Source organism: Sus scrofa, chromosome 14 (genome assembly GCF_054392235.1).
Source record: "Sus scrofa isolate SSC_HxYL_T2T_F1_AM1 chromosome 14, Sscrofa_HxYL_maternal_Yorkshire_Landrace_v2.0, whole genome shotgun sequence".
NCBI classification, from domain to species: Eukaryota; Metazoa; Chordata; class Mammalia; order Artiodactyla; family Suidae; genus Sus; species Sus scrofa.
The window spans coordinates 156,888,570-156,916,363 of NC_139396.1; the positions used below are offsets into that span (position 1 = coordinate 156,888,570).

General features: G+C 42.3%; 1 protein-coding gene across 11 annotated transcripts in view; it reads left to right on the forward strand.

Annotated features, from left to right (window-relative positions):
* The first annotated feature begins 8,985 nt into the window (after window positions 1-8,985).
* Window positions 8,986-27,794, forward strand: part of ZRANB1 (zinc finger RANBP2-type containing 1) — a 75,368-nt gene continuing 56,559 nt past the window's right edge. For 6 of the 11 annotated variants that reach the window (XM_084995840.1, XM_084995836.1, XM_084995845.1 and 3 more), the window contains exon 1: window positions 9,183-9,390. The gene's annotated coding sequence lies outside the window, so the exon portion shown is untranslated. Of the gene's footprint in view, window positions 9,591-27,794 lie in introns of all 11 variants that reach the window. The other 5 variants (XR_014827143.1, XM_084995835.1, XM_084995842.1 and 2 more) reach the window with 2 other exon arrangements.

Here is a 27,794-nt window from a genome sequence, read left to right on the forward strand (position 1 = left end):
CCTGTGCCACAAATGAACGCTCATCTTATTTTTTTTTTAAAGACTGCTAAATGCAAAAGCTAATGTGAGGAGTTCCCATCGTGGCGCAGTGGTTAACGAATCTGACTAGGAACCATGAGGTTGAGGGTTCGGTCCCTGCCCTTGCTCAGTGGATTAACGATCCGGCGTTGCCGTGAGCTGTGGTGTAGGTTGCAGACGCGGCTCGGATCCCACATTGCTGTGGCTCTGGCGTAGGCCAGTGGCTACAGCTCCGATTCCACCCTAGCCTGGGAACCTCCATATGCCGCGGGAGCGGCCCAAAGAAATAGCAAAAAGACCAAAAAAAAAAAAGCTAATGTGAATGTTAGATATGATTTTCATCAGCATTCATTTATAACACTTGACATTTAAAATTCGTCACAAGATATATAAATTACAAACCCAAAGAAAAAATATCAAAAGGAAGTATCAAATGATTCTAGGTTCTTGAAAATGCATTAGAGGAGTTCCTGTCGTGGCACAGTGGAAACAAATCCAACTAGGAACCATGAAGTTGTGGGTTCAATCCCCGGCCTTGCTCAGTGGGTTCAGGATCCAGCACTGCTGTGAACTGTGGTGTAGGTCACAGATGCGGCTTGGATCTGGTGTTGCTGTGGCTGTGGCGTAGGCTGGTGGCTACAGCTCCGATTCAACTCCTAGCCTGGGAACATCCATAGGCCACAGGTGTGGCCCTAAAAAGACAAAAAACCAAAAAACAAAAAAAAAGCATTAGGTTATGGAACTTGAATAATGATGGTTGAAAAGATCCTGAAGTATAAAATCAAGAAAAGCAAACTTGGAGTTCCCGTCGTGGCGCAGTGGTTAACGAATCCGACTAGGAACCATGAGGTTGCGGGTTCAGTCCCTGCCCTTGCTCAGTGGGTTGATGATCCGGCGTTGCCGTGAGCTGTGGTGTAGGTTGCAGACGCGGCTCGGATCCCGCGTTGCTGTGGCTCTGGCGTAGGCTGGCGGCTACAGCTCTGATTGGACCTCTAGTCTGGGAACCTCCATATGCCGCGGAGCGGCCCAAAGAAATAGCAAAAAGACAAAAGAAAAAAAGAAAAGAAAAGAAAAGAAAAGCAAACTTTACTCATTCATTCAATCAGTATTTCTGGAGCCAAGGTATGTGCAAAGGGCCATTCCAAGTGCTCAGAATACACTAGTGAATCAAACAGTCAAAATATCTAAAATACAGAGATGAATACCTTCTATTCATTGCTAAGGCTGTTAAGCTCCAGGTAATGTATGAGTCCTAGCAGCCAATGAGCTCACTGCTTACATAATTCATGCTTACTCCTTATGTGGAACAACTGAATACTTTTGTACTGGTCATAAAAACTACATTTCTGGAGTTCCATTGTGGCTCAGCGAAAATGAGCCTGACTAGTATCCCTGAGGATGTGGGTTCGATCCCTGGCCTTGTTCAGTGGGTTAAGGATCCAGCATTGCTGCAAGCTGCAGTGTAGATTGCAGATATGGTTAGGATCCTGTGTTGCTCTGGCTGTGGTGTAGGGCAACAGGTGTAGCTCTGATTTGACCCCTAACCTAGGAACTTCCATATGCTGTGGGTGCAACCCTTAAAAACAAACAAACAAGCAAGCAAACAAACAGACTACATTTCTTTATGATCAGTCCCCTCTTAACAATTAGCTTGATATTTTAAACTTATAGCTACTAAAAATCTTCCACAGTGAAAGTAATAAAATATTGTGAACTTTATGGTTTCAGCCCATCTATGAAGCTGCCACGCAGATAACTCTCTTTGGTCCACAATTTGAACTTACATTTTTTTTTTTTTAAGGCAGTGCCTACAGCACATGGAAGTTTCCAGGCTATGGGTCAAATCCGAGTCACAGCTGTTGGCCTACACCACAGCCATGGCAATACCAGATCCCAGCCACATCTGCAACCCACACCACAGCTCACGGCCACACCGGATCCTTAACCCTCTGAGTGAGGCCAGGGATCAAACTCCCATCCTCATGGATACTAATCGGGTTCTTAACCTGCTGAGCCACATCTGGAACACCCAGGTTTTGTTTTCTGTTTGTTTGTTTTTTTAACATTGCATAAGCTCTTTATTGGTTTCACTTAAATCAGGAACTTAACGTTTTAATCCCCTGGATACTTGACTATGTGTCAATTTGGTAGCACTGTTTCCTTCTAACACCCAGAGCCGAGAAGCACTTTAATTTGTTTTCTAAAAGCTCACTGAAGAAATAATCTTTCGTGCCATGCTTAGAAGTACAGTTGGGCTGAGAGAAAGAGATCCAAAAAAGAAAGGCTTAAACCTTAAGACTGGGGGCAGGCAGGATGCAGCTGGTGGGGTGGCTCTGAGGCATGAAATCCTGCAAGACTCAATTCCTTTGAGCTTCCTGCTCAGCCATCCCTGAAGAATGGCCCTTGTTCTTGAAGTTCAAGGTGACAGCTGAAGCCCCAGAAAGGAGACCCAGGTCTTAGCTGCAAGGCTGGCTGGAAAATGCCTGCTTTATCCCAGGTGTCCTTCCGTCCAGCTGAAAGTCATTGAGGGCTCTGTTCCCAGCGTAGAAAGCGAGGCGTCCCTTTTTAGGGCAAGCCTCTTTTCCAGCTGAAAAGTCACAAAGGAAAAACGAAGAGTATAAAGAAGACTGATTGGCAGCAACTTTTTTTTTTCCTTTGGAGGTTTTTTTTTAGAGGCATATGGAGGTTCCCAGGCTAGGGGTCCAATCGGAGCTGTAGCTGGTGGCCTATGCCACAGGCACAGCCCCACGGGATCCAAGCCGCTTCTGTGACCTACACTACAGTTCACTGCAACACTGGATCCTTAACCCACTGAGAAAGGCCAGGGATTGAACCTGCAACCTCATGGATCCTAGTTGGGTTCTTTAATGGCTGAGTCTCGAGGGAGCTCTAGCACCTTTGCAGACCTGATGCCTATGATGAGTCAGTCAGTTTCTGGATCTCTTTCCGAGGGAATTGCTCCACATGGAATAGTAGATTTGCTGTGTTTATGGGAGGAAGCAAATTCAGGAGCCTCCTTTGCCATCATCTTGGATTCCGTGGGTCCTTGGCTCTCCCCCAGGAAAGCAGGGGTCAATGCAGCCCACCGTGGCGACAGAACACTGGAGACCAAGCTCCCAGGGAACAACCACAGACTTGGACTCTCCTGGAGGCTGTCACCACGGAAAAATCCGGCCCCACCCCTGCATACTGTTTTTTGAAGCAAATGAAATCATGTGTATGAATCACTCTAATTAATTTGAGAAACACTTGAATGACATCATGAATACTTTCAAATATTTTGAAATATTTTTAGACCGCGTGGTCTTTGAAATGATTGGAAGGAAAGGAATGAAAAATATTGTGGCATTGCTAACTTTTTAGATTATTTGTCATTTCTGCGTTTGACAAAACGACAGAATATTTTCAATTCCATGAGTGTTATGTAATAAGACATGAAATAAAAGTATTAGATTCTAGGTCAGAATTTTTTTCCTGTGAGTGAGAGAGGTTTTATGTGGAGGTGTGTGTGTTGGGGATGAGGGTGGAGGAGGGCAGCCCTGAAATGGGAAGAGCTTTTTGTTTTGTTTTGTTTTGTTTTGTCTTTTTAGGGCTGAACCCATAGCATATGGAGGTTCCCAGGCTAGGGGTCGAATTGGAGCTGTAGCCGCCAGCCTACGCCACAGCCACAGCAACACCAGATCTGAGCCCGGTCTGCGACCCACACCACAGCTCACAGCAACACTGGATCCTTAACCCACTGAGTGAGTCCAGGGATCGAACTCATGTCCTCATGGATGCTAGTCAGATTCATTAACTACAGAGCCACGATGGGAACTCTGGGAAGAGCTTCGTTGATAAAAACAGTACGTGGGGTAAATACTGAGGTTGTTCACGTGGGATTAGATTTAAAGTGTATTTGAGGTTGGCTAGTAGCAGTTTTTCCATTTCTCTGGGTTTCCTAATTGAGATACATCTTATTCCTCACCGAGCCATCCATCTTTCTTACTATCTCCTGCTTCTTTTTCTCGTCTCCTTGCTCAGATAACTGTATTTACCTGCAAAAACACAGGTAACACAGCTAATCTTTACCTCCTATTCCTACTTTCCCAAAGAACTGGATCCTTGCTACTCTGTGCTCTGTATTGCAACATTAGGGATTCAATCGTTTTACATGAAATTTGCCTTATTTTTCCTGAGAAATGAATGAAATTCAACTTTCCATGAATTAGATTAGGGTGTGTGTGTGGGGGTGTGTGTGGGGGGTGATGGACACTTTAGAATTTTTTTTTTCTTTTCTTTTTTTGGCTTCCCCTTGGTAGCCGGAAGTTCCTGGGCCAGGGATCAAATTGGAGCTGGAGCAGCGACCTACGCCACAGCTGTGGTAATGCTGAATCCTTAACCCACTCCACCGGACTGGGGATTGAACTCGAGTCCCTGCTACTGCAGAGATACTGCTCATCCCATTATGCCACAGCGGGAACTCCTGGAAACATTATTTTTTAATGTGTAAAAGAAATAACATTAAAAGGAGAGGAAACATGCTGAAATATAGTTCTCAAAATACTACAAAGTCTGTTACATTCATTTAAGTACTTTCAAAATAACATGAAATAACAAGTTAGTGGCAGGTCTAAGCCACCATGATTTTGTAGTCACGATGAACATAAACCATGTTCCGAGATATCTACAACTGTCATGCATTCTAAGAAATCTATGGTTTCTGTGGGTGCCAAAGCCACCAGGTCTGTTAATACTTCTGTGGTTTGTTGATTTTACTGATAGTTGATGTAAATGCTACATTTTAGTTAAAGGTTAGAGAAATGAAGGTGTCTTTTCATCCCATCTGTGTTCACAGACTCTGGAGGGAAAGGGGACCCCAGGGTAAGAACTGTCCCCCACTAGACTCTTGGCCCCTCAATGCAGAGAAGCCTTTTTGAGTGTGTGTGCGCGCGCGTGCGCGCGCATGTGCACATGTGCGCACAGCCAGCATTCACCCCAGTATCTGACACAGAGTATTTCCTCAACAAACATCTGAATTAAGTGAAGCACAGAGCAAGGGAACCAATTTATGATTATTGCTCGGGCTTCTCACCTCTTATCTCATTGAATCTTCAGTAAACTGCCAGGGAAATAGGACCCTGTAGTTCTCAGATGAGAAAACTGGAACTTAGAGAATAGCGATGAGGCAGAGCAGCGCTTAAACTCGGTTGTTTGACTCCAAAGTCCGTGTCCTTTCCGCCTCACCCAGCTGCCTCTTATAGAACGTTTCTAGGTCCAGAGAGTAACACCAGTGAAGTTGTTCCAGACCCTCGATGTCTCCAACTTCTTTAAAAGACTCAGTAGAATTTCGATAATTCCTCTTGTAACTGAATGTCTACTGTATCGGGATGCCTCATTCAAGGTTTATGACAATTTCTTTCTTTCTTTCTTTTTTAAGGGCCGCACACGTGGCACATCAGGGTCCTGGGCTAGGGGTCTAATCGGAGCTGTTGCTGCCAGCTTACACCACAGCCACAGCAATGCCCGATCCGAGCCGCGTCTGTGACCTATAGCACAGCTCATGGCAATGCCAGATCCTTAACCCACGGATCAAGCAAGGCCAGGGATCAAACCTGCAACCTCATGGTTCCTAGTCGGATTTGTTTCCGCTGCACCTTGACGGGAACTCCTTTTTTTTTTTTTTTTTTTTTTTCTTTTTATGGCCACATGTGAGGCATATGGAAGTTCCTGGGCTAGGGGGTCTAATCTGAGCTGCAGCTGCCGGCCTACATCACAGCCTTCCTTCCATTGCCAAGTGGAGGGGTCTATAGTCACAGATTTGACACCATACACGCCTTCAGCTTTTGAAATCTGGCTTCTATCCCCACCATCCTATTGAGAACTCTTCTCTGGAAGGTCGGTAAGGCTCTTATCAAATACAGGGACCTTTTCTCTTTTCTGATTCCTAGGTCTTCTTCTATGTTCTTAAGGCTCTCCTCCCCTTTGGCTTCTAGAATCCCTTTTCATCTCCTGGTTTTCTGACCCATCTTTTCCTCTTCCTTTGGCAGTCTTTCTTTTTCTTTCCCATTCCTCTGGCTTCAGTGGTAACTTCTACCTAGATAACTCCCTGACGTTTACCTCCAGATCCAGCCTGTCAAATTGTCAGCATCTCCTGAGCCCAGGATACCTGGTCTAGCAGTTCACATCCCTTCTTATCTAGTTCCTCTCCTGGGTTTGATTCTGACTTTTCATTCCTTCTTCGCCCTAGATTCAGACACTGGCAAACCCTGGATGTTCTACTGTCTCCCTATTTCACTTCTGTCCCCTCCTTTCCATTTCCACTACTTCCACTACTTTGGTTTTAGGTCTTTGACTTTTTTTTTTTTTTTTCTGGCTGCACCCTTGGCATGTGGAAGTTCTAGGGCCAGGGATCAAAGGTGCCACGGCAGTGACAATGCCAGATCCTTACCCGCTGAACCACCAGGGAACTCCAAAAAGAACTTTTAAAGAAAACAACAGTGGATACTTTTTTCCCAATGAAATATTTCTCAGAAATATATATAAGGAGAATGATAATTTAGTCTCTGTGCCAAACAGACAAATCAGTTCCTTCATTGTAACAATGCTGCCTGCTCTATTTGCTGATATCTTTTTTACAAATGTGGTGCAATGGAAAAAAGATTTGACAGGGGAATCAAGAGCTTTGTGTTCTAATTTTAGATCTCGATGGTCTGGCTTTTGGTAAGTCACTTAAAATCTCTAGGCATTAGTTTCTCAATCTGCAAGCTGCAGGGCTGGGACAGTGTCAGTAGTTGCCTGCACATTCTAGACACCTGGGGAGTGTGTTGAAAGCATAGCCAGTGCAAGCTATCCTTCTGGGGATGGTTTCGGTAGGTCTGGGTGGGGCCCAGATATGCATATTTTGAAAAGTTCCTCAGGTAATTCTAATGGGTAGCCAGGGCTGAGACCCACTGGCCTGGTATCAAGTACCTTTTCAGCTTTAACATATTCATTTTTGGATCTGCTCTTCCTCTCAATTACAAGATGCTTCTCATTTGAATCTACTTAGCACATTCTACCTCATATTATAATCATGGTTATTTTTGCCTTGCCCTCTTTCCTATGCTGTAGTTTTCCCAAACACGGAATGTGTCTTACGCATTTTCGTGTGCTTGTTCTTCCTTGGCACATGGTACTTAGCTAAATTGAGCGAGGAGTTAATAAGCTTACCCAAACAATATCCCTTTCCTTTAACAAAAAGAACTACAACCCCAGTTAAGCAGAACACCCAATCCTGTGGTTCTTGCTAACTTGTAGGTGAGATTCAGGAAGGCTCTTAAAATATTTTCAAAGTGACATGTTGGTGGAATCATTTGTTCTTACACAATAACGTGATGTAATTTTATGTACCATTGTGTTAGTTATATGTTTGAGAATGTGTATTAAGTTTTGTAGGCAAAAGACTATTGCATTTCAATTTATTGATGCATCCTTGAGCAAATAATGTTTCTCTGGAAAGGTGGTGGTTATCGAAAATCTATCATAGAAATGGCTACGAGGATAAAACATATCAATAATTACAAAACAAACTGTTGGGGAAAGGAAGCTATATAGATTATTACTCTTCAGCCATAGTGAAGTAGCTCACACATCCTTTGCCATACACATGCAAAGAGAGACTACGAATACCAGGTACAGTGATGCTAGATAGTCTCCACCCAAGTTATAAAAATCCAATTAAACTCTGAAAAATACATTCTTTCTATTGAGGTGTTCAATAGAACTGCTAAATGCCCTTTGACAGCGCTGTAGTTCTTCAACAGATAACTTTTAAAGAGGTTTACAACTTTTAAAGAGCTGCTGTGTTTTGTGTCATTCAAACTCTCGAAATAAAATCTGAACTGTGAAAAGTGCAGGGTGAAATTTCACTGGGAAAAAACGGTTTTCCAGCCAGAAAAATATGACATACTCATGGGGTCTTAGCAAATAGCAAAATGACTTAGACTATCTGGCTATGGTTACATTAAAAAAGAAATACACAAAATACATCACCATATAACATATTCTCTTTATAAATCCTTTTATTTTTTTGGCCTCCCTGGGAATGTACAAGTTCCCAGGCCAGGGATGGAACCGGTGCCACAGCAGTAACAAGGAGGGGTCTCTAACCTGCTGTGCTACCAGGTAACTCCTTAACATAGTCTCTTTAGAACTTGGGCTCTGCTAATTCTCCTGGCTGTATTTTTTCCACGGCTATAACATATCCTCTTTCTTACTCTTGGACTTCACAGAGAAGGCAACCACTAGAAAATCAGTTTACCCAAAACTAGAGTTAGGTAGGAGGTAGTGGTGGTAGTGGAGACTGCACAAAAAGCAGCCTCCATGGCTTAAAAGTTTTTTTTCTTTAATTGAGATATAATTGGCATATAACTTCATGCTTTTTCATGATGTATATGGGTACATATATAATACATACATTATAAATATACACATACACACACATAAATGGATAGCCGTCTCGAAAGCAGGAATAAAAAACAGACGTAAAATATACATAAAGATTAAACTTTCAAAACCTAAATCTTTATCCTCCCTGGTATCAAGACTTTGAAACTCCCTAAGGCAAAGTGAGGCCGAATCGGGCACTAAGGAGTCCGCTCGGGGAGCCTTCGCGGTGGACTTAGAAGGGTGGTGAATCAGTCGCAGGGAAGAGTCACGCGGAGCAGTGCAGCTGCCACGACGCCCTCCGCGCCGCCCAGTCTGCGTCCCCAAACCCTGCGCACGCCGCGCTGGCCCGCCGCCTCCCGGCGCCCTCCGCCCGCCGCCGAGGTCCCGCAGCCCCAGCGGGCCTGCCGCCGCACAGAGGGCGGGGCTCCTCACAATCGGGCCGGGCGCCGGGGTGACGTCACCTTTCCGCGGCCCGCCTTCTGCGCCCGGAAAGAGGCGGCTGCCCATTGGCTGCGCCGCTCGCGGCCTCGGGGCCAATGACAGGGCGGCGAGCGGCGGGGTCCGGCCTTGACGTTGTGCAGCTTGCCGTGGGGTTTATTTGGCTCCGGGGTCCCGCACCGCCGCCATTAGGAGCCCGCAGCGTCCGAGGCCGCCCCCCTCTCTCCCCCCTCCCCCGGCGCCCCCCCCCGTCTCCGCGCCTGCTCTCCGCCCCTCTGCCCCTGCCTCCCGCAGCCGGGAGCCGCGCGCGGGCCCGCGGAGACCATGTCCTGACTGAGGGGAGAGGGCGGAGGCGGCAGCAGCGGGGCGGGCGGCGGCGCGGAGGGAGGCGGAGAGGGGCCGGGCTCGGCTCGTTGCCCCGGGCTGCTCCGGGAGTCGCCGCGGCCGTCGCGGCCGCCGGGCGCCGAGCGTCGGACAGGGAGGAGGAGCAGGAGCTGGAGGAGGAGCCGCCGCCGCCGCCGCCAGGTAACCGGGCCCCGGGAGGGCGTCCCGCCGCAGGCCCCTCGCGGCCCCGCCGCGGCCTGCCTGGCCCCTCGCTCCCTGACGGCGCCCAGGCCGCCGGTCTCCCGGGCGGCCCGCCCGCGCCCCCCGAGGCGGCTTCGCAGGCTGGGAGAGGGGAGGGGGCCCGGCCCGGCCCCGCTGTGCTTCCATCTTGGGCTTTCCAGGTGCGGGGACAGGCCCGGGGCTGTGGGAGGGTGGGTCCGCCGGCTTGTTTACCGACCATCGATCAGCCGCGCTGGCTGGACGCGCCGCCGGCCCGGCCACCTCTCTTCCGCCAGATTCCCCCTCCCCCCAACTTCTTTTCCTGCCACCTACGGGCAGATGAGTGGGATTTTGCTCCCATTCTGCAATAGGCCCGAAATACTTGGGTCCGTCGCCACAAGTTGGTGCAGGTTCCCAAACTTGGATTTCGGTCCCTTGGTGGCTTCCTCTCCGCCTCCCGCGGTGGCCTCCACTGGTCGCCTTTTCTGTCTAAGGAAATAAAGGTGGGGGCGACGGGGGTGGGCTGGGGAGGCGGAGCTGGAACTGGTGGAAAGACTGTCTGCCCCTCTCCTCGCAGTTACGCTTGTACAGTGCGACTGGGTGCTATTTTCTCCACTGTGGCTTGGTGTGGGTCATTTCACAGACAAAAGGACTGAAATGCATACTTGCATTAAGCACCAGGGACCTGTTTAGGTTCAGCCTGGAAGTTTGAGCCGGCCCATTATCTTTGAGATACGCTGGTGTTTTGAAACTCTCTCGTTGAGAATTTAGTCTTTCAGTTATTTGATTGCCTTTTCCGTAACTCTGTAGACCCTCAGGTTAAACGCCGTCTCCTCTGCCCAGTATTTTGGTCTGTGTGCTCGCCGTATGATATTTTGTTGTCAGTACATTTAATGTACAAAAATACTCTTTGGGGAACACAGTTGAAGAGAAATCTTTAGCTCTGGGAAACGTTACATAATGAGTGGCTTTTCTCTCTGAGGTCTCTCTTTAGTTGATTTCTTTATCACTTGTGCGACCTCAAGGGTACCCATGTTTTCATCAAACATGGATGACTCAGTGTTCAGAACATAAGCCAGGGGAAACCATAAGGAATTTTGATCTTGGCTTGTGCCAAGGGCCTTAGCAAAGTAATCTAAACTATGTTTGTGAAAAATTAAGCCGGATCGCTCCTCCTGGTTATTAGTCTTATGAATTAAATGAGGTAATTGTGAAGACATGTAGAAACCTGCTGGTCCCTTGACTTTGGATCGTATAACGAGATACGCCGTATCCTCCTTCTACTAAAATTTTATTAAAAATTTTTATAGGGCTGTTAGGGGGACTAAGAGGACAGCAAGGGCACATTTTAATCTTTGGGGAGGATATTATTTGAATGCCATGAGGGGTTTTTATTTCTGTTGATGCTTCAACACCTTTTATTAATGCTTCAGAGCGTTGAGACACCCATTTGTTTACTCTTGAAATGTGCATGGATAGTAGATAACTCATTCGTGGTAGTATAATTTTAATCCTGTGGCCCTTGTACACTGATAAGGGTTAGGGCATGTTAACATTGAAAGTCTCTGAATTAGCATAGTTTCAGAACTCGTGATCCAGTTGTATATTTGAGGTAAATTGCCTCCTGTGCGTAATTGATATAGTGAGAGCTGTTCAGTGTACTTTATACTTGTATTACTTTTATAATAGATGGACACTTTAAATACTTGGGAATCGCAAAAGTAGACCACTGTAGCTTTGTATTTAATTTGATTCAATGTTGAGCCCTGCTGCTCACTTTCCTCCCTCCCGATAATGAGCTCTTGGACCTGGGCTTTGAACACCTTTTCTTAGGGTGGTGTGCGGCTTCACCTGGAATATTTTTGTACATTAAATTTACCCACTAATGCTTTGGGTAAATAATATCTTGCATATTTTAATATTCACCTTCTCACATCTCAACATAAAACTTCGAGAGCACTCCTTGTCACATGCAAAGTAAAGTTTAAGCTCCCTGGTGTGGTTTTCAGGTTTCTCTATAATCTGGCCCTGATCCATTCTTCAGTCTTAACTCTTATTTCTTCCCTTTGTGAACCCTTCCTTCCAGCCAGACTGATTTGTTTGTTGTTCCTGTGAAGTCCTCCTCTTGGCTTTCCTTTGTGCCTTTCTTTGTGCTCTATTCAAGGATCCTCCCTTTACTTTGGGCCCTGTCTCTTGAGAAGCCTTTTTAGCTACTTTAACCCCAAGGGATCTGTTCTCTCCTTTGAGAGACTGTTTTCTTTCTTCTTCTGTTTTTTCCTTAGCATAGGCTAGCCTGGATTTTAGTTTATCTCTTAATGTTTGTTTTTTTTGTTTGTTTGTTTGTTTGTTTTCTTGGCTGCGTGTGTGGCATGTGGAAATTCTTGGGACAGGGATCGAACCTGTGCTACAACAGCAACCCCCGTGGCTGCAGTGAAAACTCTGGATCCTTAACCTGCTGCGCTACACGGAACTACTGCCTTTTCGTGTTTTTATTCTGCTTCCCAAATAAGACTTATGAGGAATGGGTATGAACCCTAACCCTGTATCTATGGAGACCATATATTGAGCATTGAAAATACTGACACATGGTCTGACAGAGTATTTTTAATTATAGTGGTGTTCTAGAATATGCTGTTTGTGGGACCGTGGTGATTTATAAACTATGGCTGTCTCTAAAAAAGATTTATTTATTTATTTATTTGCCAGAATGTTTATGTCTATTAATGTAGTTCTCTTTCTGTAGGGGATGCTCATACTTTGGTAATGATGATGTCTTACTCAAATAAAAATAAGTACCACAGGCCTGTAGTTTACTTCAAATTTGAGTCTGGGGCAGTTCCTTTGATTCGAGTTTGGCACCAGGATACTAAGGGGTATCATTCCATATTTGTATATGGGTACATTTAGCATCATGTGGAGGAGAAAATAATCTGTAGTCTCAGTTTGCATCCTTAACCTTAGATGTTGGCAGCGTGTGTCATTGATCATGAGGCAGAGGAGACTCAGGAGAACGTGTGATTCACGGCTACCTGTCAACACTGTTGGAAGAAGACACAAACAAGCAGGTCCACAGTACTTTTGTAAACCGAGGATAATACATGTAATTATGTAGTACCTGGGTGGTTGCTGATGTAGCTGGAAAATAGGTGTGTATCTTCCTGTTGTGTTCTGAGTGGGAGTGGGAGGCCTGATTTTTTATGGATACATAGGCTCTTGGCAGTAAGTCATCTTGATTCATCCACTGTATCTATGTGGAAACTTGTACGCTTCCTCCAGTTCATCAAAATAGTTTTTCCCCTGAAATTGACTGGGTTTTAGGAAGTAGTTTACATTAAAAACTTTTTTTTAAACTTGAGAAACATTTTTAGTATAATTGAAGCTAACGTTAGTCTGTTAACTTTCCAGAACACTAAGCATTTTTACTCAGGCTACTTGTGTTTGTAAAAGGCGCTTTCATAGAATTACGCTAGCAATTTCACCACTTGAGAAATCTGGATCAGTCAGCATTCTTTGCTTTCTGGGAGGGTGGTATTTTGGTTAAGATTAATTTTTGACAAAAGCCCTATAGTTTGAATTTTAAAATGGAGCTTGATTAGGTAAATTGAATGTAAATTTGATAATTTTCCAGGTGCCTAGTAAATTGAACTTTTTAATAATGAAAAAAGACTATTTTCCGGAGTTCCCATTGTGGATCTGTGGTCTCCGTGAGGATGTGGCTTAAGGATCTGGCGTTGCTTCAAGCTGTGGCATAGGTCACAGATGCGGCTTGGATCTGGTGCTGTGGCTGTGGGTTAGGCCTCAGGTGTAGCTTCGATTCACCCCCAGTCTTGGAACTTCCATGTGCCACAGGTGGGGCTGAAAAAGAAAAAAAAAAAACCCACTAACTTCCTTTATTTTTGTAGGGCAAACCACCCCACCCCTCTCAACCAACACAACATTCTGGTTTTTTATTTTTTACTCTTTGGCAAGTCAAATTTTTATGTGGATTGAATTAACGTAAATAAAAAATATCTCAATGGATAAGGCATTGTTGAAAATCAGTTGCGTATCTTTCTAGTTTTTTTTTTAATAATTTTTAAAAATAACAGCTTGAGGTATACAACTCATTGGTTTTTAGTGTGTTTGCCGAGCTGTGTAACCATTAGCACTTCCCAGCACACTTTGCTCACCCCAGAGAGAGACACTGTACCCGTTTCCAGTCATTCCTCTTTGGTCCCCAGTTCCTGACAATCTTTCATCTACTTTCTGTGAATTTGCCTGTGCTGTACCTTTCCTATAAACGGAATCACACAGTACAGCTGTCCCTCGGTAGTTGCGGGAGATTGGTTCCAGGACCCCTCTTGGATATCAAAATCCAGAGATAATTAAGTCTTTTATATAAAATGGTGACGTCTTTGCATATAACCCACACACATCCTCCTGTATACTTTAAGTCATTCTAGATTACTTATAATAGCTAATACAGTATAAATGCTGTGTAAATAGTTGTTGGCGCGCATAATTCAAGTTTCCCTGTTTGGAACTTTCTGTATATAACCTTTTGTGTCTGGCTTTGTTCACTTAGCTTAATGCTTTCAAGGTTTATCCATGTAGCATGTATCAGAATTTCATTCCTTTTTATGGCTGGAAAATTAATGTTCCATGTATGGATATATATCACATTCTGTTTATATTCAAATGATTGACGGACATGTAGGTAGTTTCCACTTTTGGGCTTTAACGAAATAGGCTGCCATGAACATTTGTGTACAGGCTTTTGTGTGGACATCAGTTTTCATTTCTGTCTGGTATATGCTTAGGAGTGGAATTGCTGGGTCATATGGTAATTCGGTGTTTAGTCTTTGAGGAACTTCTAGACTGTTTTCGAAAGTGGTTCCACCATTTTACATTTCTACCAGCAGCATGAAGGTTCCGTTTCTCTGCATCGACCCTTCTCGTTATTGTCTGTTTTTATTACAGTCTCCTAGAGAGGTAGCATCTCCTCATTTTTATTGGCCTTTCCTAGTGGCTGTGGTATTGAATATCTTTTTATTTGCTTATTGGCCATTTTTGTATCTGTAAAGAAATGTCTATTCCAGTCTTTTGTCCATTTTTCATTTGGGTTGTCTTTTTATTGAATTGTAAGATTATTTATATATTCTGGATATAAGATATAAGATTTGCAAATGATTTGCAGATATTTCCTCCTTTTCTGTAGGTTATCTTTTCACTTTCTTGATGGTGTCCTTTGAAGCACAAAAGGTTTTAGTTTTAATGTAGTCCAGTCTTTCTCTTTTGTCACTTGTGTTTTTGTTTGTTTTTTGGCTGTGCCCGTGGCATGGGGAAGTTCCTAGGCTTGGGATCAAACCCAAGCCACAGCAGTGATAGCACTGAATCCTTAACTGCTAGGCCACCAAGGGACTTGTGCTTTTGGTGTCATCTCTGAGAAACCATTGTCTAATCTAAGGGCAAGAAGATTTGCATCTGTGTTTTCTTCCAGGAATTTTAGTTTTAGCTCTTATGTTTAGGTTTTTGATAATTTTGAGTTAAGCTTTATATATAATATGAGGTAGAGGGCTCCAGCTTAATTATTTTGCATATGGCTGTCTAGTTATCCAAGCACTGTTTGCTGAAACTTAGTTAGCTTTAATAATGTAATTATTCTCAACTATAAATTATTATTGCAAGACAGCATTCCCTCAATGTATGAAGAAAGTATCCTTACTTTGCAGATGGAGAAAAGAATTTTTCCTTAGTGTTGCACGTTACGTTGCAGCAGTAGCCTGGTGATTGGAATTCTGAAGGCAAGACATCGTTTCTGTACTTTTTTTTTTTTTTTTGCTTTTTAAGCCCTCACCTGCAGCATATGGAGGTTCCCAGGCTAGGGGTCGAATTGGAGCTGTAGCTGCTGACCTCTGCCATAGCCACAGCAACGCTAGACCCGAGCCTCGTCTGTGACTTACACACAGCTCATGGCAACCTTAAGCCCGAACCTTAACCCACTGAGCAAAGTCAGGGATTGAACCCGAAACTTCACGGTTCTTAGTCGGATTTGTTTTTGCTGTGCCACAATGGGAACTCCATTTTTTATAATTTTTTTTTTTTTTTTTTTTTTTTTTTTTTTTTTGTCTTTTTGCTATTTCTTGGGCCGCTCCCGCGGCATATGGAGGTTCCCAGGCTAGGGGTCTAATCGGAGCTGTAGCCCACCGGCCTACGCCAGAGCCACAGCAACGCGTGATCCGAGCCGCATCTGCAACCTACACCACAGCTCACGGCAACGCCGGATCGTTAACCCACTGAGCAAGGGCAGGGATCGAACCCGCAACCTCATGGTTCCTAGTCGGATTCGTTAACCACTGCGCCACGACGGGAACTCCCATTTTTTATAATTTTTAACAAACCACTTCTAAATCCTTTTCTGGTTGGGGCGGGTAATTAACTTTGGGTAATTAACTTCTTTTTTTTTGATATTTAATGACGCTAAAGTTTGTTTTTAACCGGGAACAATAGCATTTTGTAGGACTACTTTTGACCAGTCTTTGTTTAGAATACTATCCTTTGATACCAGTGGAATATTCATTTGTTTTTTATTGACTGAATGATTTGTGAGCAACTTTTTCATAGCAGACACTGTTTATAGAGACATAAAAGTGAATTTTTTCCAGTTGATCATTGGAAACAAACCATAATCCACTAAACTAAGTGTTTGTTGTCTTAGTGGTAAAGAAACAACCAAATTTAGCACAAGATTAGGATTGGGTGAAGAAGGGCTTTGCAGAAGTGGGTACATTTGGAGTTCCTGTGTGGCTCTGTTGGTTAAGAACTCGATGTTGTCTCTGAGGATCATTGGTTAGGGATTAGGTGTGGCTGCAAGCTTTTGTGTAGGTCACAGATGCGGCTTGGATCTGGTGGTGTTGTGGCTGTGGCGTAGACCTGCAGCTGCAGCTCCGATTTGACCCCTGGTCTGGGAACCTCCATATGCTGCAGGTGTGGCTGTTTAACAACAACAACAAAAAAAGACGACGACGACGTGGGAACATTTGCACTAGTCCTTGAAGAGGGAATAATAGGTTTCTAGGTATATAAAACCAGGTAAGAATGGGAGGGCGGGGGCAGGGCGGGGGGGGGATGTGTGCAGAAGCAGTCATGTGAGTGAAGGCGTGGAGACGTGAAAATTACATGTCACATATGCATATAAGGACCAGCAGAAGGAACAGTGTGGCAGAGCTGTGGAAGAGGTCGGAATGGCATTTCAAGCACTTGGATGTGAGTGTCTTGTTCCTTCTCCAGTCCCTGATCCTCGTTTTCCCCTAGAGCTAGTGTTGTCCCCGGAGCTGGGAATTAGGAAGAAGTGACGCTCTTCAGTGTGGGTCATCTTCACAGGTGGAAGAGGAAAGGTTCTCTCTTTCTCTCTCTCTCTCTTTCGTGTGTGTGTGTGTGTGGCGGGGGGGGGAAGATGTTAGAGGATATTGTATTAAGTTTAAAATGTGAAGGCATTGTTTTTATAGAAATTCATTCAACAAATTAAGTTAATAATTTTGGGGCATCTGCTATGTGATCTAAGGTTGTTTAGGATTTGCATAAGGTAGGTCACCTGAAAGGTTATTTTACCAAGTTAGAACATTTAATAATGGCTTGCTCAGTGTTAGGCATTTTAAAGAGTAACTCTGCTAGAGGCTGAGATACTCCTACAAACAAGACATGGTCTCTGTTACTTGTACTTACATTTTAGTGTAGAGAGCACAAACCCGGTAAAACAAAAAGAAAAAACCCAGACCAAGCCGGGACAGTGCTAAGTGCTCTACAGATAATGTAATGAAAGTTGGGTGATGTGCTGGAGAATGACCTCAGTCTGGTCAGGGAAGATCTTTGAGAGGAGGTGATATTTAAACCTGGTTTCAGTGACAAAAGCTGGCTGTTTGAAAATCTGGGGAAAGAGCAATCTAGGCAGAGATTTCTAATAGAAAACTCTTAGTGTGAGAATGAGCTTGCTTGTAAAAGGAACAGAATAAAATCCACTTTCATGTAAAGATTTGCAAGAAAGGCTGGGGAACTTTAGTTTTTTTCTGAGTGGGTTGGGAAGCCATTGGAGGATTTTAAGTCCTTGCATTGTGACCTGGTTGATGTTTCTAAAGTGTCCATCTGGCTTGTATGTAAGGGTGCTGGATAGAGTGGAAGCAGCAAGATTAGCAGGGAAGCTAATGTGGTCATCCACAGGGGAGCTGGTGGTGACTGGGATAGGGGCTTGGTAGGGTCGTCTGGAGAAAAATTCAAATTTCGGGACTTGTTTCTCAGGGGGTGTCAATGCCTTGTAGTAGCTAGAGATAGTGACTATACAGTCAATCCAGTTGTAAGCTAATACTCACGTTTTCTTCCGGGGAAATGTTTTTGTAACCTTGGAAGGCTGTGGTGCATGTCTGAGAGAAAACAGGAGTCAGAACCTGGGCTTTATGTCCTAAACTTTGTGACCATGAACAAGTCATTTCACCTTTCCTGGAGCCGCAGATTCCTTGTTGTGAAAATGAAAAGACTTGCATGTCAGGGGGATGCTGGGATACCTTATAGGAAAGTACCTGAGGGTTCTGAGGATTAAGTGGGATAAAACAAGTGTTCTGTGACCTAAGCTGCGTATAAAATTTAAGGTGGTGTTATTTCAAGCTGACATTTGTTCGTAATATTAATTACAGGATATGGATCTTGAGATTACTGGTGTTTGTTAGCCCCTGTGTGAAGACAAGGCTTTATAATTTTTTCTCATGAAGAGGTTTGGGTTTTCAGGATTTGGCCAATATCCCTGATTCAGTAAGAGGTGGAGAGGTTCATGAAGTCGCATCTGAGAAGCGCAGTACATTTTTCTCTGTGAAATGTCAAGTGATGGAACTGGATCTTCCCATGGTAAAATATAGTAGATTTCACCTAAATAATGCTTTGGTGAAAGGCAGCACTAAATCACTGAAGGAAAATATTATAGGGTGTTATTGACACGCATGTGTGTTTGTGTTTGGAGGGCTCTTTTTTGTCCTGTTTAGGATTTTTAACTTTAGTGGGTGTTGAAAATTTTAAAGCTGCCGAATAGCCGCACCAGGAAGATGATGATGCTTTTTCACAGAGTCTCTGGCAGAGACGTGGGCCAGTTAGAATAGTAAGTAAAAAAGTTGAGGAGAGCAATGACGAACTAGGCCTTAGTGGTGGGGAAGAAAGAAGGGACAGTTCTTGAGAAGGTTTTGGGATACAGGAGGCCACATTTATTCTCACGTAAAAGGGCTGTTGTGTGCCTATTTCATGGTTTTTGTCAGAAAAAAAGAGGTATATGAAAGTTTTTTAAATCATAAGGTTTATTGTGTGGTGTGGATAGAATGTAAATATAAATATATCTTTCCCACAGAACTGTTTGAAAGTAAGTTGCAGACTTGATATCCCTTAATCTCTGAATATTTCAGTGTGTTTTTCTGAGAAAACAAGAGCTTCCTCTTATGTAACTACAATATAATTATTAAAGTCAGGAAATAAACATTGTGTGATTAATTCTTATAAGAATAAGATTCTATAAATCTTACTTATTAATAAGTGTTGTCAGTTGTTCCATTAATGTTCTTTGTAAAGACAAAAGGTCTCAGATCATGGGTTATAGTCTGTTGCCATGTTTTTAATATGTTTAATATGTTCCTTTAATTGGAATAATAAAGTCCTTGTTTTTCATGATATTGATGTTTTTGAAGACTAGTACTAGTAATTTTGTATCAAGTCTCTTAATACGGCTTTCTCTGATGTTTTTCGTTTTTCTTTTCTTTTTTTTTTTTTTTTGTCTTTTGTCCTTTTAGGGCTGCACCCACAGCACATGGAGGTTCCCAAGCCCCGGGTCTAATCTGAGCTGTAGCCCCCGGCCTACACCAGAGCCACAGCAGCGTGGGATCCGAGCCGTGTCTGTGACCTAAACCACAACTCACGGCAATGCCAGATCCTTAACCTGCTGAGCGAGGCCAGGGATCGAACCCTCAACCACATGATTCCTAGTTGGATTCGTTTCTGTTGTGTCATGACAGGAACTTCCTCTGATGTTTTTTAATGATTAGAGTCAGAGGATGCACTTTTTGGCAAGAATACCGCAGAGGTGACATTGTGTTCTTAGTACAACACATCAAAAGGCAAATGATGTCATTACTGGTGTGGTTAACTCTGATTACTTTGGTTAAGGTGTTTACCAGGTTTTGTAACATACCAGCTATCATTATTGGGAAATACTTGGCGACTGTGTAAATATCCTGTTAATCCTCAAAGTTTCACCCACTAGTTTTAATATTGGTTGGTGATTCTTTTCTGAATCTATTGTAAAGACTGCCAAATAGTGAGTTTCCGATCCAGTTATTTATTTTGCATTTAAAAATTTTTTACTGTCATTTATGTGAATGCTGGAGTTGATCAAGATTTGGCCTGTAGGGGCCCTTCATGCTAATTTGTTTTTTTATTTCAAAATTTTAGTTGTGAATTTAAAAAGCATTGTTAAAAAGTAGTCTTGGATTTCCCATTGTTGCTCAGCAGGTTAAGAACCCGACATAGTGTCCTTGAAGATGCAGGCTCAGTGAGTTAAGGATCTGCTGTTGTTGCAAGCTGCAGTGCAGAGTCTCAGATACGGCTTGGATCTGACCCCAGCCACGGGAATTTCTGTGTGCTGCAGGTGCAGTCGCAAAGAGGGGGGGAAAAGTAAAAGTAGTCTTTATTTTTTATAGCAGTTTAGGTTCACAGCAAAATTGAGCAGAAGGAACAGAGCTCTTACGTCGCTTCCTTCACACGTGTATACTTTCTCCCACTATCAACATCCTGCAGCAGAATGGTACCCTTGTTATGGCGGTGAATCTACCTTGTCACATAATTATCCCCGGAGTCCCTCCCGAGTTTACATTAGGGCTCACTCTTTGCGTGTACATTTTATGGGTTTTGACAAATGTGTAATGACATACCCACCATTGTAGTAGCATACAGAATAGTTTCACTGCCCTAAAAATCCTCAAGTTCTGCCTGTTCATCCCTCTCTCTCCCCAGCCCCTGGCATCTCCTTTTTTTTTTTTTTTTTTTTGGTCTCTGTAGTTTTGCCTTTACAGAATGTTATGTAGTTGGAATCAGACAGTATTTTGCCATTTCAGATTGGCTTCTTTCACTTGGTAATGTCCATTTAAGATTCTTCTATGTCTTTTCATAGCTTAATAGCTCATTTATTTTTAGTGCTGAATAATATTTTATTGGGTGTTCCACAGTTTATTCACCTACTGGATGTTGGTTGCTTGCAGTGTTTTAGCAATTGTGAATAGAGCTGCTGTAAACATCCACGTGCAGGCTTTCGTGTAGACATAAATTTTCAGCTCCTTTGGGTAAATACTGACATTCACAATTGCTGGGTCATGTGGTAAGAATATGTTTAGTTTCCTAAGAAACTACAGAACTCTTTTACCAACTGGCCTGTACATCTTTGCATTTCTGTCATCAGTGAATGAGAATTCCTATTGCTCTGTATTCTCATCAGCATTTGCTGTTGTTGTTGTTCTGGAGTTTGGCCATTCTAACAGGTGTGTAGTGGTAGCTCATTGCTATTTTAATTTGCAGTTCCCTAATGAGGTATAATGTTGAGCATCTTTTTTTATATGCTTGTTGCCATTTGTATATCTTCTTTGGTGAAGTGTGTTTAGATCTTTGCCCATGTTTTAATTAGGTTGTTTATTTTCTTACGGTTGAGTTTCAAGAGTTTGTATAGTTTGGACAGTAGTCCTTTATCAGATATGTCTTTTGCAAATATTTTCTATTTTTTGGCTTATCTTGCCATTTTCTTGACAGTGTCTTTTGTAGAACAGAAAATTTTTACTTTTAACAAATCAGTTTATCAAGTGTTTCTTTCATGGATTGTGTCTTTGGTGTTTTATCTAAAAAGTCATTAGTGTTTTATCTAAAAAGCCAAGGTCATTTGGATTTCCTTTCATGTTATCATTTAGGAATTTTACATAATTCTGCATGTTACATTGAGGTCTGCGGTCCATTCTGAGTTAGTTTTTATGAAGGATGTGAGGTCTGTAGCTAGTCTTTTTTTTTTTTTTTTTTTGCATGTAGGTGACTGGTGGTTTTAGCACTTTCTTGAAAAGACTTTCTTTTCTCCTTTACTTCTTTGTCAGAGATCAGTTGACTGTATATGTGGATCTATTTCTGGGCTCTCTTTTCTTTTCTATTGATCTGTTTTTCGGTTCTTTCTCCAGTACTACAGAGTCTTGGTTATTGTAGCTGTATAGTAAGTCTAGAAGTCAGGGTAGGGAATTTCCGTTGTGGCTCAGCGGGTTAAGAACCCAACATAGTGTTCTTGAGAATGTGGGTTCTATCCCTGGCCTTGCTCAGTGGGTTAAGGATCCAACGTTGCCACAAAGGTCCAAGATGCGCTTGGATCTAGCATTGCTGTGGTTGTGGCATAGGCCTCAGCTGTGGCTCAGATTCGACCCCTAGCTGGGGAACTTCCGTATGCTGCAGGTGCAGCCATAAAAAGAAAAAAAAAGTCAGGGTAGTTAGTTCTCTGACTTTTTCCCCCCTTCAGTACTGTGTTGGTTATTTTTACTATGTTGGTTGTTCTGAGCATTGTGCTTCTCCGTATAATTTTAGAATCAGTTTGTTGATACCTACAACATAACTTGTAATTTTGATTGCAGTTGTATTGAATCTTTTGATAAAATGGGGGAGAGCTGAACTTTTGGCGATATTGAGTCTTTCTATCTATGAACATGGAGTGTTTCCATTTACTTAGTTCTTGGATTTCTTTATCAGAGTTTGTTAGTTTTCTTCATATAGATCTTACACATATTTTGATTTGTACTTAAGTAATTCAGTTTTTGGGGTGCTAATGTAAATGGTGTTATGTTTTTAATTTAAAATTTCATAAGCAATTAGCCATGTTCCCTGCAGCCTTGTTATGATCATGTATTAGCTGTAGGAGTTTTGTCTTTTCTTTTGGATTTTCTACATAGAGAATCATGTCATCTCTGAATAAAGACAATTTTATTTCTCCCCAATCTGTTTTCTTTTCATTTCCTTTTCTTGTTTTACAGTGTTAGCTGGAAAATGGCGAAAGGGAACATCCTTGTTTTATTACTGATATCGGCTGGAACGTTTCTAGTTTCTCACCATTAAGTATGATATTAGGTGTAGGTTTTTTGTACACACTCTTTATCACATTGAGAAGTTTCCCCTGGGGAGTTCCTGTCATGGCTCAGTGGAAACAAATCTGACTATCATCCATGAGGACACAGGTTCAATCCCTGGCCTCACTCAGTGGGTTAAGGATCTGGCGTGGCTGTGGTGTAGGCCAGCAGCTACAGCTCTGATTCGACCCCTAGTCTGGGAACCTCCATATGCCACGAGTGCAGCCCTAAAAAGACAAAAAAAAAAAAAAAGGTTCCCCTGACACCTGCTGGGAGTTTTTTTGGTTGTTGTTGTTGGATTTTTCTGCATGTATTAATGTGCTTTTGTGATTTTTTTTCTTTATTATCTTTTTGGTATGTTAATTGATTTTTGAACATCGAACTAGTCTTAGTCTTGGTCATCTGGAATAAACCCCACTTGGTTGTCATGTAGAATTCTTTTTTATACACCCCTGGATTTGATTTCTTAATAGTTTGTTGAGGGTTTTTGCATCTGTGTTTGTGAGAGACATTGAAAAGACAGATTTTTGTCATTTCAGTCTAAGTCTATCTTAGTTTAATGAAGTGTGATATTCATCTGCAAGTTTATCATGAATGGAACTTTGGTTCGTATTTTGATATATTTCTTCTCTTTTGTGAGTTGTAAAAAGAAGCTATATTCGTAAGTTTTCTAAATGTTTTAACTTTGCTTCCCGAACATAACCTGAGATGTTTTATTAGTAGATTCAAAAATCATAAAATTGTTCTATAAAACTGCTACAAAAGTTTGCAAATGCTTGCTCTTATTTTCTCTACAGACGGGTAAACCACTTGTAGAATATTATAGGTCCCTGGACCAAGTTTTGAATAGCAGTCTTAACAGTATACAGTATACTGATTATTGCTTCTTTTCTTTTCTTTTTGTCTTTTCTAGGAGCACATCCACGGCATATGGAGGTTCCCAGGCTAGGGGTCTAATCAGAGTTGTAGCCACCGGCCTACGCCAGAGCCACAGCAACTCGGGATCTGAGCCGCTTCTGTGACCTACACCACAGCTCACGGCAACACCAGATCGTTAACCCGCTGAGCAAGGCCAGGGATCAAACCTGCAACCTCATGGTTTGTAGTCGGATTTGTTAAGCACTGAGCCACGACGGGAACTTCTACTGCTTCTTTTCTAGTTTTAGCAATCTAAGCTTTAATTTTTAGCCTAGAACAGCATTTGTTTCTTTCTTGATAGATTTTTAAAATTTCATTATGAAAATTTTCAACATACACATATAGAGAGACTAGGAGAATGAGTTCTCATGTATCCATCACCAGTGGCCAGTCTTTTTTTTGTTTATATTCTTGTTGCTTCTTCCCAGTGAATTATTTTAAAGCAAATTCAAGACATCTTATAACATTGTAAATAACTGAGTATGTCTTTTAAGAGAAAAATATTCTTTGAAAAACAGGTACCATACTGTAGTAACACCTTAAAATTTTTAATAACTTTTTATTATCAAATCAGTGTTCAGGAGTTCCTGTTGTGGCTCAGCAGGTTAAGAACCTGACATAGTGTCAGTGAGGATGTGGGTTCAATTGCTGGCCTTGATCAGGGATTGCCACAAGCTGTGGTGTAGGTCACAGATGGGGCTCGAATCTGGTGTTGCCATGTTTGTAGTGTAGGCCTGCAGCTGTGGCTCCAATTTGACCATTAGCCCGGAAATTTCCATATGCTGCAGGTTTGTCCATAAAAAGAAAAAAAAAATCAGTGTTCAAATTATTTTTTAGTGTGTGTGTAAATTTTCATATGCACACACCCATAGGAATTTGCTGGTTGTATCTGTGCAGAATCTGAGCCTCTATCCCCTGTGATCCTATAAACTGGTAGTTAGATCTAGAAGCTTGATCACATTCAGGTCTGATAGTTATTATCATTAGGCATGGATAATTCATAAGTGGTATCGTGTATGAATGTATGATAGCTTTGTTTATTTCTTTATTTTAATTTCTAATCTTTTTTGGCTCTGCCTGTGGCCTGTAGAAGTTCCCGGGACAGGGACAGAATCCATGCCACAGCAGCAGCCTGAGCCACTGCTGTGATAACACTGGATCTTTATTCTACTGTGCCACATGGGAGTTCTGATAGCTTTGTTTTAGGAACAGGATTTAATTAATTAATTAATTAATTTTTCTTTTCAGGGCTGCAACCGCAGCATATGGAGGTTCCCAGTCTAGGGGTCTAATTGGAGCTATAGCTGCTGGCCTACACCATAGCCTTAGCAACGCAGGATCCAAGCCATGTCTGCGACTTACACCATAGCTCACGGCAACACAGGATCCTTAACCCACTGAGCGAGGTCAGGGATCGAACCGAAACCTCATGATTCCTGGTTGGATTCGTTTCCCACTGTGCCATGATGGGAACTCCTAGAAACAGGATTTTAAATAGATCTGTTGGGTGATAACATTAACTTAACATTAAATGTATATTTTTAAATTTGAGCTTGACTGTCAGAACTTGTCACAGATGGAGCAGGGAAGATGTTTTCATTATCTTTGGAAATAAAGTATTTGCAAAGTGAATTCAAGAAACAAGATTTTAATGTGAGTCTTTACGTAGAAGAATACGAGTCTTTGCAAGTTGGAGTTTAGTGAAGTATGTGTTAAAAAGTTTTTTTTTTGTTTTTTTTTTTAAGTTTACTTGTTTAGATATGGTGTGTCATTAGTCATTTGGGAAAGACTATTTTGTGAGAAACTCAGTACAGTTTAGAAGTAGTCCAGATTCTGGATAATGGGAGTAAGTGACCATGGGCCGTAGTATAAATGTATGTTTATTATGTTGTCTGCTGTACAGACCTTGGAGCCAGAAGGCCCAGGTTCAAATCCTGGCTTTGCCATTTAGTAGCTTTGTGACTTTAGGCAAGTTACACAACTTTTCTCTTCCTGTTCCCAGTCTCTAAAATTGGAGATAATAAAAGCACCTGTTTCATAGGGTTCTGAGGATTTTATTAATGTATGTGTACAGTGCTTAGAACAATGTCTGCCTACAGTAAACGCTTAAGTTTTAGCTATTTTCTTCTCAGTTGGACAAGGCCAACCCTGGCAAAATTGTGAAATAGAGTTGGCCAGGACATTCACCCACCTCTAATGGTTGGGTAAGCAGTCCTTTTATTCCTCTGCTACCTTTGGCATTTCTTCCCAGGCTGCCCTTTGCTAAATGTTTGCCTACTTACTCTCCTGGTCTCTCCAATGAAAATCCAACTCAAAATCCCTGCCCTCTTTTCCTGTTGTTCAGTACAGTAGGAATTGTGAGAAAAGTAATCTCATTGAATGACTTCACATTATTAATAAATGACATTTTTAAATAGCTTGCACTGAAGTTTTTGTTTTGTTTGCTTTTTTTTTTTTTTTTTTTGGGCTGCACCCATGGCATATGGAAGTTCCCAGGCTAGGGGTCGAATCAGAGCTACAGCTGCAGCTTATGGCAATGCCAGATCCTTAACCCACTGAGTGAGGCCGGGGGTCGAACCTGCATTGTCATGGATCCTAGTGGGATTCATTACCCCTGAGCCACCACCAGAACTCCTAAAATAAGTATTTTAAGTCCGATAACTTTAATGGATTGGAAATTAGGAAAAATGACAAAGAAATTTGTTAGAATTGAAGTGTTGGGAACAAAGATGTTTTTGGACAAGGTGGTAGCTCTGAGTTAGTTTTGCCTTGGAATATTTCATTCATTTGGTTCTGCCACTTTTCACATCATTTTCTTTCTTTTATACCAGAACTCATTATTTGTAACCCTCCTTTTCTCTGTCACACAGATAACGTAGTGTTTGGTAAGGGCCTTCAGTTGAACTGGGTTTAGTAGTGAATCTTGGTTCCTATCGATATTGTTAATTGGGACTATTCTGTTTGTTGTGAACAGAGAATGGATAAGATAATGAAAGAAATCAAACTCTGAATGAAGTAGCATGTGCAAAGCTCTTGTAAAAGTTGTTTTATTATATTTTAAATGCTGGATTGATATGTGCCCTTGGAGATAATCTCCCTACTTCTGTGCATGCTTCAGAAAGCTATAGTTGGAGTCCCCATCGTGGCGCAGTGGTTAACGAATCCGACTAGGAACCATGAGGTTGCGGGTTCGGTCCCTGCCCTTGCTCAGTGGGTGAACGATCCGGTGTTGCCGTGAGCTGTGCTGTAGGTTGCAGACGCGGCTCGGATCCCGCGTTGCTGTGGCTCTGGCGTAGGCCGGTGGCTACAGCTCCGATTAGACCCCTAGCCTGGGAACCTCCATATGCCGTGGGAGCGGCCCAAGAAATAGCAAAAAGACAAAAAAAAAAAAAAAGAAAAGAAAAAAAAGCTGTAGTTATCTTTCATCTAATTAAATTGCAGGTGTTCTGAGCACAAGGACAGTGTTTTATCTAGTCATATCTCTCCAAGTTTCTGAGTGTGTAGTAGACCTTCAGTAACTTGTCATAGATTGTTAACTATTTGTTAGGGGTTATAATTTGGGGGTACATGATTGACCTGTGATGTCTCTGAAATTGTTTAAAGGAATCATGCTAAGATAGGTTCTCCAGTAGCTCAAGATCGATCAATCTGTCTACCTGTCACCCTTCCTTCCTTTCTTGTTACTATGTGGGAACTGAAGGGCACAGAGGAAATTAGTGAAGTTACAGATAAAGCCCTACTACGTCAAGAGGTAGAATTCCCCCTGAAATGACTAGAAGATAAGTTAAAAGGAGCATTGCTATTGTTTCATGTGAGATTTGACACACCGTAGATTAACTTTGTGTCCCTATATCTTCTTCCATTCTAATCAATGGATAGCTAATTATGTTTAAAAGAAAAACCAATAGCATTGTAGCCTTTATTACTGTTTTTCCTAATTCATGAGTTGGCTTATTGAAATGACAACTTTGTAGTCTTTGTTATAATTTAAATTTTTTATTACTCGAATGAATTTATCACATCTGTAGTTGTATAATGATCATAACAATCTGATTTCACAGGATTTCCATCCCACAGCCCAGGCACATCCCCCCACCCCCCAAACTGTCTCCTCCGGAGACCATAAGTTTTTCAATGTCTGTGAGTCAGCATCTGTTCTGCAAAGAAGTTCCGTCTGTCCTTTTTTCAGATTCCCCATGTCAGTGTAAGCATTGGATGTTGGTGTCTCATTGTCTGACTGACCTCACTTAGCATGATAATTTCCAGGTCCATCCACGCTGCTAAAAATGCTGGTATTTCATTCCTTTTAATGGCTGAGTA